General features: G+C 48.1%; 1 long non-coding RNA gene across 1 annotated transcript; it reads right to left on the bottom strand.

The window, feature by feature from the left end:
- Positions 1-493: 493 nt before the first annotated feature.
- LOC119061525 (uncharacterized) lies at positions 494-11,472 on the bottom strand. Its single transcript, XR_008391944.1, has 3 exons — positions 11,363-11,472; positions 1,189-1,290; positions 494-610 (listed from the first exon to the last, which is right to left on the bottom strand). It is a non-coding gene; the product is annotated as an uncharacterized LOC119061525 (long non-coding RNA).
- Positions 11,473-12,498: the final 1,026 nt, after the last annotated feature.

Raw genomic sequence — 12,498 nt, 5'->3', positions numbered from 1 at the left:
CCACATGGAAGAGATAAATCGCCCAGCAGATCCCTTCCCCAGTTACTGACCTGCAAAATTGGGGGATAAAACAAAATGGTTGTTGTTTATAAACTACTAAATATTGGGGTGGGTGGTGGCCAGCCATCCATGGTGGGAAGGGTTTCTGGGGGCGTCTCTGCAGTTCGCTGTGTTGACCTACGCACCACTTTCAGGTGCGTGGCTGCAGGGCATGTTAGCTTGTGAGTTTGTCCTATTGCAGTCCTACAAGAAATATTTGGGTTGTGGAGGAGGAACAAAATGTGCAATGTGTGGAACCTGTCTTAGTTTCTCAGGGCCGCCGTAACAAATCACCACAAACTGGTGGCTTAAACAACAGTGTTGTATTCTCCAGCTGCTCTGGAGTCCAAAAGTCTGAGATCATGTGCGGACAGGATGACATTGCCCCCAAAGTCTCCAGGAAAGAATCCTTCTTTGCCTTATTCTGCTCTTCATGTTCCTTGGCTTGTGGCCGCGTCACTTCACTCTCTGCCCCTGTCTTCACACGGCCTTCTCCTCTGTGTCCTTGTCCCTTCCTTGTCTGTTTCTTATAAGGACAATTGTCTTTGGATTTAGGGTGCACCTGGTTAATCTGGAATGATTTCAAGAGCCTTACTTTAATCACATCTGCAAAGACCCTTTTTCCAATCAAGGTCAAATTCTAAGGTTCAGGAGGTTAGGATGTAGACATATCTTTTTGGATGTCAGCAGGCAACTTGCTATAGAACCATAAACTAGTCTAGGAAAAAATATTTTTTATTCACCAGACTTGTAAAACTGTAAACAAGATTTGGTTCTCATTAACACCAAGTCAAGATGGTCATTCTCTCCTGCCAAGAATATAGTCAATTGTAAAGTCACCAGACATTTTCCTTTTTTTCTCATGTAAAATATGGCCTAATCAAAATTCCTGTCTTTGGAAGGCACAGATTTGCAGTAATGCTACCGATAGCTAGAATGTTCATCTGTAAAGTTGTGTGTTTATGATTCTGAACTTAATACTGAGTCATATAACGAATATTTAAATTTCCTGCTCATTTGACATGAAATTCTGATAACAATGAGACAGTACAAAACTCATAGACAGCCCTGCCTGGGTGGCTCAGTTGGTTGGAGTGCTGTCCCATGCACCAAAATGTTGTGGGTTTGATTCCCAGTCAGGGCACCTACCTAGGTTGTGGGTTTGATTCCCAGTCAGGGTGCATATGGGAGGCAACTGATCTGTTTCTCTGTCACATCGATGTTTCTCTCTCTTTCTTTCTCTTCCATGCTCTTTGAAATCAATAAAACATATCCTCGAGTGAGGATTAAAAAGATAAATAAGACTTATAGATAAACCACTAAAAGACAAATCACCAAACTGGTTAATGAATCCTGTTAATTCAAAGAATGCTTAGCATGACCCACTATGTACAAAAACTTGACACGTCCTGAAATATGATAGTTTGTATAAGAAAGGACCTTGATAGTGGTTTCTCCAAATATGACGACAATCCTAAACATTTATGTGACCTTACCAATATATCAAGTTGTGAAGCCGAAAAAAATTTTTCTAAATCATCACTGATGAAAAACAAACTTTTGAGCCCTGGCTGGTGTAGCTCAGTGGATTGAGCATGGGCTGTGAATGAAAGGGTCGCAGTTCGATTCCCAGTCAGGGCACATGCCTGGGTTGTGGGCCAGGTCCCCAAGTGGGGGCCATGTGAGAGGCAACCACACATTGATGTTTCTCTCTCTCTCTTTCTCCTTCTCTTCCCTTCTCTCTAAAAATAAAAAAAAAAGAAATAAAATATTAAAAAAAAAACCCAAACTTTTGATGGACCATGCTAGAAGAAAGACTGAGTTATTTTACTATCATCTCTATAAAAAATAATACAACAAAATATAAAAGACTCGATAAACAGTACACAGAAAAGAAGCATTTTTTCCCTAAGATTATTATAGGGGGTTGCCAGGCAGTTAATTTATTAATAAATAATGTCATTTTTCTGGGTTTTGTGATTGTGGTATTTATCAGTATAAAACTTTTATTTTCTTGTGGCTAATTTTCTTATTCTGAATAAATGTATACTTTTGTATCCAATTTTGTATTCACAAACGTGGCTTTCTTTCCTCGGAGTCCCCCTCCTCAAGTTATAGCCACGTCATTAAACCTGTATCGCCCCTGAGTCGGAGCTCTTCTCTCTGAGTGTCTTGCTCCATCAGCCAGACTTCTTCCTTGCGTTCTTCGCCTTCTTCCCTGGCTCTGGCCCACACACATGCTCAGGTTGCTCCCAGCCTGAGGAGATTTCATTGTGGTAGTTCAGCCTCTTGCCTCTTGCTGCTGAAGAACGATGGTTGATGGCTCTGCTCTCGAACCCCACCCTGCCGCCGTCCTAGTAAAACAACTCTTTGCAGGGTCATTAACATCTCCTTATTAACTGAAGCCTTCTGCAACAGCTTTGTCCGGTTCTAGTGTGCAGCGGCTCCCACTGGTCCTGACACATGGTTCTGCAGCGCAGAGCTCATACACGCCGCTGTATCACAAATAGTATTTGTCAGCATCATTTCCCCAGACGTCAGATGCCTGGTGCCTGGCACACAGGTGGGGAGGGAAGGAAAATAAATACGAATTGAGTGCCAACCATGTCTCAGTCCCTGCACTGGGCATTTCATACATTTCACTTACTTTCATATGCTTTTACTTAATCCTTACAGCAACCTGGGGTATGGATTATATTAATCCCCCATTTTAACCAATTAAAAAAACAGAAGATGCAATCAATTGGGAAGTAGAAGTTTAAGTAACTTGCTTACGATTTCACTATTAATTGCTAATAAAGCTATGCTTAGATCCAAGATTTGTCCATTTCTCTTTCAAGTCCACGTTATTCTGCCTCTGGATTACTCGGAGGGCAGGGATACAATTGTTTCTCAAACAAAATTGAACCAACAGCACCTTCCTCTTGAAGCTCTGTCTTTTTCCATTAACTTTGCAGATGCCCCACCTTCCTGAATCTTCTCTCTCTCATTTCCTGCTGCCTTCCCTAGCTTGTTATACTTGAATTCTGTCCTCACCCAACTTCCCTCCATTCTCTCTTTTGCCTGCGTCATCTGGTCATGCAGATGACCTCACTTCTCGGAGAACGACCTCACATGGAAAATTGCTGCCTGGGCTTTCTGGTCCCACTGCTCGTCTTGTTTTCATAGCTGTTTACTGTATTGCCCCAGCCGGGCGTTCTGCTGGGCTTTCGGTCTCCATGTAGTCCAGCAGCTTCTTCTTTCTTCTCCAAACCATCTTCTCTTAAATTCTCATCTTCCTGGTCCTTTACACTTTAACCCAGGGGGAGGAGTGTCATCTTTGTCTCTTTTCTGTTTATCATTCCTTTTGGCTCATCCAACAAACGTTATGGTGTATTTACTGTGTGCCTGGCACCATGCTAGGCTCTGGAAGTTCACTGGTGAACGAGACAGGCAGCGTCTCTGCCCTCAGGAAGCGTAGGTTCCAGTTGTAGTCTGTTGATGGCAGCTCTCCTGTGTCCCAGCCTTTGCCTTGTCACTGTCCTTTCCGTGTCGACCTGTAGGAGTTCTTTATTATTCTGGCTCTGAGTTCATTGTCGAATTGCAAATATCTTCTCCCAATTTGTTGACTGACTTTTCATTCCCTTTTAATGAGCAGATATTTACAGTGTTCATCAAAGTAAAATTTATTGATCTATTCTTATGTGGATAGTGATTTTTAAACTCTGTTCTCTTTTTAAAAATCCTTACCTTCTCCAAGCATTTTAGTATATATTTTTTAAGTATTGATTTTTGGGATTACTGAACTAGATTTGGAAGTGTGGGACTTGGGGAGTCCATCTATTTTAAAGGTCCTATAAGTGCAGATGGCTTTTAAGCACATGAAAAGTTTTTCGACCTTATTTATAATGAGTGAAATGCAAATTATAACTGCAATGAAATGTTATTTTTTTCTCATCTAAAATTAGTGTGGATTAGAATGTTTTATGACACGTGGTGTTCTCCTAAGATGTGAGGCACTTTCAGACACAGTTGGTGTCTGTGTAAACAAGTGCAACCTCTGTGAAGAGCAATGTAGCAGTGTCCATCGGGATGGAAACACATGCTCACGTCCTTTGACCTGCCTGCCAGTTCTAGGAGTATTCCCTGCTCATACTCAGACTTTTGCGCAAGGAAGTTTGTTACATGGATGTTTACTGCAGTGTTATTCATAATAGAAAGATATGGACAATTATCTAAATACCCATCAATAGCCACACAGTGAAATATTAAGTCAGGAAAAAGGAGACAGATCTACATGTACAAATATGGAGAGACATCACATAAGTGTAAAAAGAACATTGTAGAACAATATATTTAATTTCTTACCAAATGTGTAAACAGAGATTATATATATACATATATATACACATTCCTGCATATCTATATGTGTATACTTTTATACCTATATATATTAGTGTATTCAAATATGTTTATTGAAAGAAACAAGAAATTCAGCTACAGTGGAGGTCACTGGGGCTGTCGAGTACTCTATACCTTTTCTATACGGTTGCCTTTTCTATACCATGGGAATTTGTTCCCTTTTTAAATTTTATTTATTTATTTATTTTTAGAGAGAAGGTAAGGAAAGGAGAGAGAGAGAGGGGGAGAGAGAGAGAGAGAGATGTCAATGCGCGGTTGCCTGTCAAGGAAACCACACTGGGAACCTGGTCTGCAACCCAGGCATGTGCCCTGACTGGGAATTGAACTAGTGATGGTTTGATTCACAGGCCCGTGCTCAATGCACTGAGCTACACTAGCCAGGGCTTTCCCTTTCTTTTTTCAGAGCTCCCTGGGTGATTTGGTTGATCATCATATATCTCAGGTGAGGAGCCCGGAGAGTCTGGGCTCAGGGCTCCTTCACAGAAGTCAGTCATCCCATCTCTTCTCTGTCTTCCTGCCTTGGCTTGGCCTCTGGCTTTCACAACCAGTCTGTTCTGCTCAATTCTTGCTTTCTGCCTGGGAACTTACCATGAGCCAGACACTCCTCTCTGAGGTTCTGGGTGGGAGGGAGAAGCCTCACGTTCTGGGAGAAGCCACTATCCCCTCCTGCCCTCCCTGAGGGTGATCTATGGCTTGTCAGAGGTGTGGGTTCTCGCCACTTGCTGAATAAAAAGCTTCTTTGTTCCTGGGAGGGGAAATAACGTTAAGATAAATGCTAGGGCTGGAAGAGCTCAGGAATGTTGGTCTCCAGCTGCCCCAAGGCTGCTTCCTACAGCAGAAGGTCTGAAATCGGGGGAGAGAAGACTGTGGCCATGAGTGCTCTGGGGATTGTGAGCTGTGGCCCCTGAAAGTAGCTATGGGCTTTTCTCAAATGCAACCCAGCTCTCCACACCTGCCTGATACCTACTTCCATGGTCAGTAACCTGTCAATCCATGCAAGCTTCCTATCTCTCATCACTTATTGGATATTAGATGACCAACCACCCCATAACCTCTTCTTATTCCTCCTCACCTGGATGCCATTCTCTGCACCCCTACAAAAACTCCCTTTTGGCTTCCCATCCCTCTCCTTTCCTACTTGCACCACGAAACCTGCATTTCATTTCTCTGGCTGTTGCAGAGGAAGGGTGCAACCCAGCTCTGCATCTGGCTGCTGCAAACCCCATAAAGTTCAGGGTATGACTCTTCCATGGACCATAACCTCCTCCCTTCCCTAATCCGGCTCAGGCAGGACTGAGTTGGAGGATGCCGGAGCTGCCAGGAGAAGAGAAAGGGGAGGAGGTAGGGTTGTTTCAAGTTTTTAGTAGTCTGAAAATAAAGCCACAGACAAAGTTTGAGGCTGTTTATTTTTCACCCTCATTTCTAAGGTTTAACTCAGGAACTCTGGGAGGTGGTCTAAGAAGGGCACAGACCCACAAGGGACAAGCAAGGGTGAGAATAGAATCAGAGTCCTCCAGGAAAGTCAGGGACTGTAGTCCCCCTACCCAAACCTAGTCCTGGCTTAGAAAAAAGGAACCTGGGTGCAGAGGGTGCTGAAGTCAGAGCCACAGAAAGGATTTAAGAGAAATCTTTGTGGGCCAGGAACCAGTCCCTCCCTTTGATAGCATGGTTTGTCTGGCGAGGCTTGGTTGGGAAGGGGTGGGAGAGGATGGCAAGGGTGGGGGGGCATGAAGGTGCTAACAGGCCACTATCCATCCAACCCTCTTATGCCCTGGGTGAGAAAATAGAAGCACAGAGAAATCCAGGACCGCATGGCCAGCATAGGGATGGGGCAGGCCCTGTTCTCGCACCTGTGCTTCTGTTTGTTCTTATGGAGTCTAACAGAGTGGGACACCTGAGGAACAGGTTTTGGAATGGCCTAGACCTAAGGACAAGCAGTCCAAGGTGACAAGAAGAGCTCTCCTGCCCCCCTCTCCCCACAGTGGGGCTGGCACTCCAGTCCTAGGGGCTTTCTCAGAGCCCTGCAAGGGCTCCTGTAACAGGCGTGCCTTGAGGCAGAAAGTGCCAATTCAGTCTCCTGTCACAGCCCCCACCCAAACACTTGATCAGCTTTGCTTCTCTTCGGCCGTATTAGTCTGGACTGGACAAGGTCTAGGATGCATCATGGTTCTGGGTGTGCATAGGAGACTGGAAAAGAAAAGGGGGTAAGGACGAGAACGACCACCTATTGACTCCTGTGGGCCAGATCCTGGGGAGGCGCTCAGTCTGCGCAATCTGATTTAAGGCTCACAGCAGCACTTGGAGTAGATACTATTGTTGTCATTCCACTGAGTCTTCATGAGGTCCAGTGACTTGCCCAAGGTCCCGTGCGTGGGAGATTGTGGGTGGGAGACTGATTCCAGCTGTGTCTGGCTGCAAACATATGATGCCTAGCTGTCATAAGCAGGCTGCCCTAGTGTGTGCTGGATGCTGCCTAATGAAAGCTTCAGGCTCGGGGTAACCTCTGGGCAGGGTGTTGGGAGAGCGCCCAGTTGTGTGGATGGAGCTTTAACAAGCCAATCAAAGCATTCCTAAAGGCACCAGTCAAATTCCCCAGAGACCCTGGAGGGTCAGGCTGCCCCAACCCTGACCTCTGCAACCTCCTCCCACCTGCTCCCAGGCAGGGATTTCTCATGGCTCCTTGCTGACTCGTGCTGCCTGCCTACCCCACACCCAACCCCAAGCCCCCAGGTCAGAGCTGGTGAAGGGCTGGCTTTGTGCTCAGTTGCTCAATAATCTGTGAAGAGGTAAATGCATTTCCAAGTCTTGCCCTGGATCCAACCAGGACTCACCAGCATGGGTTTTAATCACATCTGTGTGATTTGTACATGCTGGGCAGAGGCCTGGGGGTAGGCTGGGAGCTTCAAGTTAAACTTTTCTAGACTAATAACTGTTCCTCCCATTACAACTTGCTGCCCTCGCCTTCCCCTGCCGGCCCCCCAGGACTTCCCCCACAACCCCCTTCCCTGGCTTTCCTCTCTCTTTCACTCAGGCTGACATCACGCTCACATTTTCCAAAAATTCCCCAAATTACCCACAGTCTTCTTAGCTCCTGCTGTCGTCTGGAATTACACATCCTAGACGCTGCCCCCTGTCATTCCCTCCCCCCAGCCCCCTGAGCATCAGGACTGCCCAGCTCTGGCTCCTGGCTGGCCTGGGTCCTCCAGGTCGGCCCGGCCTGGCCATGAGGCAGCAGGGTGGGGTCTGAGCCCCTCTGGAAATCTTCCCCGCACCTGGTCCAGGAGCAAAGGGATTGCTGGAAGAAGTTTAGCAGTGGCTGTGTGTGTGTGTGTGTGTGTGTGTGTGTGTGTGTGTGAGAGAGAGAGAGAGAGAGAGAGAGAGAAGGGGCAGGCTGGCTCTGAGAAATCCCATTATGGGGGTGGGGGGGCTGGGTCTTGCTAAAGCCCTGATAGGTGAGATTGGAAAGCCCATTTTTCCATGGGAAAAGCCCAGGCTTGGGAGTCAGAAGACCTGAGTTTAAGCTGTGGTTCTGCCACTAAGGGGTGCTTCCCTCTCACTCTGCTCAGGTAGCCTCCTCGCCTCAGTGTTCACCTCTGCTACTTGGGACTTTGTGCATTTTCCCAAATAAGGCAGAGGCAGCACTTCCATTCCCACATGTGCTTCCAGAACTTTGCCACTTTCCTTTGTGAGGCAGAGTCTATGTCCCCTCCCTTTGAACTTGGACAGGTCTCTGTGACTGCTTCAACAAATCAAATGTGTCAGGATGACACTGGAGTTCCTAGGCTAGGTCATAAAAGTCATCTCTCCCTGTCTCTCTCTTTCTCCACGTGGAACTCAGCCACTACACTGTGAGGAAGCCCAGGCCACTACGTCCTGGCTGGGAGTCCCAGCTGAGATCTCAGGACAGCCAGCACCGATGGCCTGACCTAGCAGTGGGGACAACCTTTGGACGGTTCTGACCCTCTGCCTTCAAGCTGCCTCAGCTGGTGCCGAATGCAGCCGAGAGGAAGGGCTTCCCCACTGAGTTCTGCACAAATTGCAGATTTGTGAATTAGAGGAATGTTATTGCTTTAAGTCACTAAGTTTTGGGGTGGTTTGTTACACAGCACCAGATATGTGCAACTCGGTCATAATGGTATGCCCCACAAGAATTGTGAGGGTTACAGGAAGAGAGCCCAGAGGCAGTGCCTTATGGAGCCTGTATAATATGACAGTGTCATCCTCATTGCTGTCAAAGAGCCCCAACGTGTGTGTTCAAGACATCATGTGTTTGTCTGTAATGCAGCAAGAGCTGGGTCGTTAGATGGTCCCACACATCATTCCCTTAATCCTTACAGCTTGGTGCCCCATAACCTCCTTCCTCCAGCTCACCCAGGCCGGAAGTGGTTGTCGTAAGGATTAACATAGGTGGGTATTGTTTTCACCAGTTCGGAAATAAATAGAGACATGGCTAGTTTAAATCTGGGTGGAACTGGAATTTAGATCCTGGTCTGGCTTACTACAAAGTTTTTGCTCCTCGTTCTCTAGGAACTAGAGCAGGGACAGTCACCCAAGGAAAATGGGGACATGGGTATTTCAATAGGTCCTGGTTTGGGAAGATCTTCTTCCCACTCGCTTTACTTAATTTAACTTTTATTCTAACAAACATGTATTGAGCACCTATAATGAGTCAGCGTGTTAGGTAGACCCTGGATGCACAAGACCACAGCCCCTTCCTAGAGGAGCTTTTGGTTTCTGAGGGAAATGGATCCTCCCTTACAGCCTTGGGCAAGCTTCTTACCATCTCTCAGTCTCGGTTTTGCCATCTGTACAATGGGAATGATTATTGAATGCACCTCATAAAGTTAGTGTGAGAATTATACAAGGTATTATTTGACGTAAGGCACCATGTACATAGATAGAACTCAATAAATATTAGTTTTTATAAGTATGCAAAGAAAGGTTACGATATAATGTGATATATGCCGAAACAGAGGGCGGTGTAAGTCGTTATGAAAGGAGAGAATAGTAAGTAGTTAGCTCCTCCTGGACTGGGGGGTTGTAGGGGGGTAGCCCAGAGGAGCTGACTTGTATCCTGGGACCTCAAAGGCAAGTGGAAGTAGCAGTGACCTGTGGAAGGACAGTGCTCGCTATGCCTGGGAAGCAGAGCAGCACAGGGTCCTGAGGGAGTGAGTTGAGGCAGGTTGGAAGGGAAGTCACTATCAGGCTGTATGTAGCGCTGGCCAACTGTCTCCGGACTCAGGCCGAAGACTCCCCACTCAGGCTTGGAGATGAGGCTTTAAGGGGCAAATGCCCAGGAGGAGGACCCCGGGCTCCAAGTTGGACAAGTTTTGAAGGCTGAAAGAGTTGGAGAGAACAGTGAGAGCCCAGGGTACCTAGCTCTGGGCCAGAGAGCTCAAAGGGAGGTTGGTGTTCCAAAGAGAAACCTTTGCCCCTGTCAAAAACCTGCTTGGGGTGAGTCCTGACTCTCAGCTAACCAGATCAACAGACTCTGTTCTTGCCAACAAACCGCCAAGCTAGAAATGCCCCAGAAATGTCACTGCAGATCAGTAAGTGGCTACTTGGGGAAATTCACTGCAGGGGGCCCGAGGCCTGAGGGTCTACAAGGGGCTTCCTGGCTGGTACATCTGGCCCCAGGGAGAGGAGCCTCCAGAGGAGCCTTGGGCAGGCCGTGGGCTCTGAGTGTATGGAGAACAGCTGCTTTGGTTTAAATATTAATAACGCAAAATGAAATATGTGTGGTGCCCAGTGCACCAGAGCCCAGCCAGTGTGCGTTGCATCTAATGTCCTGCGTACTTGGGTTTGGAAAAATGTGGTCAGTGAATTTAATATACTTTTTGGCAAAGGGAAAACGACAGTTAACTTCTCTCCGGAGCCTCACTAAAGTGGCTTTTCTCCCTGGAAAGCCAGGAGGGAGAGTGGTTTTGCCCCGTACGCCAGCAGGCCTGCTGCCCAAGTTCTGTCAGAGCCCCTCTGCTCTGCCCACCTTGACACTTGCAGGGGATGCTGGGGGGCTACAGAGCATCCTGTCTCGGGGCCGGGGGATAGACAGGAAGCCGTTCAAGATCCAGTGGGGACCGGTGGGGTTGAAACCCCAGTCCTGTTTGCTGGGGCTCCTCTCTCCAGATGTTCTCTCCCTGTGTCGTGCCCCCTTCTTGGGTCACTACCCCACCCTACCCCACTCCTGTCCATCAGGGGAGCTCATCGGGAGAAGGTCGTTGCCCCAGGGCTCTCACAGGGTCCCTGAGTTTGACAACTGATCCAAGGTCTCCAAGGGCCAGTGCTTCGCTTCCCTCGATGCTACGGAGTTTTTTAAGTCCTCGGGAGGTTCTGACAAGGCTGATATCAAGAAAGGTTTCCCTTGCACGGCGCCCCTGTACCCGCTGTCACCAGGGCCTCGGTGGGCCTGTTCCCCTTCTCCAGTGTCTCAGACTCCAGCTTCTCTCTTGCCAAATGCCACAGCTTTCAATTGGCCTCTTGAAAAGTTAATAAATGCTCAGTGACATCACAGCCCCAGAGCCGGGGAGCAAGAAAGATTCCGAGGCCAGTGTTTCTGAGGAGAAGTCAGAGGCTCTGGGTTCACCCAACAAAGGCGCCCTGTGTGAGCGTGGTCAGGGTGAAGGCCACTGCCACCACAGAACAGCAACAAAGCTGGCCCGCTTTCCCCAAAGTCTACCCCTGACTGTATACAACTTGATCACGTTCCCAGTTAGAGGCCTGAGCAAATCAAGAGCCCGACAGTGGCCCGCTCTGGGGGGCCTCCCAGGCTGCTGGAGAAACAGTCGCACCAGGGCCCCCGGGGGGCACAGGCGTGGGCTCCAGGCAAGAGAGAAGCAGCCCCGCCTGGGAGAGGGTGGGAGCTGCAGTCACCCCAGCGCTGGGGCTCCAGCTGTGCCCCAGGCCCCAGCTCCCCCCAGCTCACCCCGCTTGGCGTCCGGCCCTTGGGGAAGCTGAGAGAAAGTCTCGCCTGTTCTGGATGCCGCAGGCAGGATCGGCCACAGTGATCTCCTTCATGTGTCACTGCTGGCTGTAAGCGCTGTGTTTGGTTTGGCAAAACGGCTATTTAAATAGCAGTGAAATGTGTCACTGGAAAAAAATTAGCTCATGTTTCCTTTGCCATTTCTTCATGATTTCCATTAAAAGTGTAACCACGGGTAATAAATTAACAAGATCTGTAAAAGCGACCATAGGAAACCATGGATCCAGAATTCTTATAAACTTCTAACCCGTGATGCTAAAAAGTGAGGCTACTTGGGGGAGGGGTCTTGGATCCCCCATACTTCAGTTTTCTTTGTGTCTGATTGCTACTCCCTGCCCCTCAAAACGGGAGAGGAAGCCCTCCACATCTTTCAAGGGCTGCTGCGGCTCTGGAGTAGGGGTGGGGGGAGTCTTCCTTTGGAAAACCCAGAGCCTTGGGGCACTGCTTTGCTTGTCCTGTTTCATTAAAAAAAAAAAAGACAAGAAAAACAACTAAAAAGTGACTTCTCTTAACAAAGTGTAATCTCCCGTCATGAAGTTGTACCTCATCTGGTCCAAACCACAGTCCTGTTGTTGAATTTGCAGCTCCTTGAGGAAATCACACAGTTTCCCGTGGGTACAGGATATGGCCCGATGTCGAATTATAGCTGAGTTCCTCAGCGAGGGACACTGAGGTCAAAGGGAAATGTTTGCCTTCGGCACAAAATCCAATAATCAGTGGATGGATAGGAGCAGCGCTTTCTGATCGCTGCCATTTCCAACACACACACACACACACACACACACACACGCTTGTTTGTGTGTGTTGGGCTGGGGAGCAAAGAATCCCTGTAGGGTCCTGAACGTCTCTCTGGAGACCGTCCGGTAAAAAAGCTGCTCCCCAGGAAGGCAGCCCATTTGGTTTGACACATATGAGCTATGACGGTGCCAATGCTTCACCCAAGGACGGGAGGGTGGGGGACTGGGCCGAGGGAGTGTGTTCACACAGAGCTGGGGCAAAGGACAAGGAGAGTGTGTTGTTGTTACCCAGGGCCAGAGGAGTGGGCAGAGGACTGGGGGAGTGTGGTTAGCATCACTCAC

This window comes from Artibeus jamaicensis, unplaced genomic scaffold, assembly GCF_021234435.1.
Source record: "Artibeus jamaicensis isolate MK-2021 breed Jamaican fruit bat unplaced genomic scaffold, CSHL_Jam_final contig_465, whole genome shotgun sequence".
Lineage (NCBI taxonomy): Eukaryota > Metazoa > Chordata > Mammalia > Chiroptera > Phyllostomidae > Artibeus > Artibeus jamaicensis.
The sequence above is the reverse complement of the archived record's forward strand: the minus strand, read 5'-3'. Positions and strand labels throughout refer to the sequence as shown.